Consider the following 526-nt stretch of genomic DNA (forward strand, 5'->3'; position numbering starts at 1 on the left):
GTCTGGCCTGGTTTGTGGAAATGATTCAATGCATCTTACGTAGAGAAATTGTCACCCACCCTAGGCTAGTACAACTTGTTCTTCCTCTCAACACAAAGGATTTTGTGTGTTTGTTCATCTTTGTTAATGTGGATGCTTTTAAAAATTATTGCAGCTGGGACGTCGCCTGCGCTCTGCGGGGTGGCGGGACCGCGGAATCGCAAATATGACTGAAGCTGATGTAAATCCAAAGGCCTACCCCCTTGCAGACGCCCACCTCACCAAGAAACTACTGGACCTTGTTCAGCAGTCATGTAACTACAAGCAGCTTCGGAAAGGAGCCAATGAAGCCACCAAAACCCTCAACAGAGGCATCTCTGAGTTCATCGTGATGGCTGCAGACGCTGAGCCCCTGGAGATCATCCTGCACCTTCCACTGCTATGCGAGGATAAGAATGTGCCCTACGTGTTTGTGCGCTCCAAGCAGGCCCTCGGGCGGGCCTGCGGGGTTTCCAGGCCTGTCATCGCCTGTTCTGTCACCATCAAA

General features: G+C 51.3%; 1 pseudogene; it reads left to right on the plus strand.

Moving 5' to 3' along the window:
- Positions 1-164: 164 nt before the first annotated feature.
- LOC145719715 (NHP2-like protein 1 pseudogene) lies at positions 165-523 on the plus strand (annotated as a pseudogene).
- Positions 524-526: the final 3 nt, after the last annotated feature.

Source organism: Leptonychotes weddellii, unplaced genomic scaffold (genome assembly GCF_054177405.1).
Source record: "Leptonychotes weddellii isolate Sample4059 unplaced genomic scaffold, ASM5417740v2 HiC_scaffold_66596, whole genome shotgun sequence".
Lineage (NCBI taxonomy): Eukaryota > Metazoa > Chordata > Mammalia > Carnivora > Phocidae > Leptonychotes > Leptonychotes weddellii.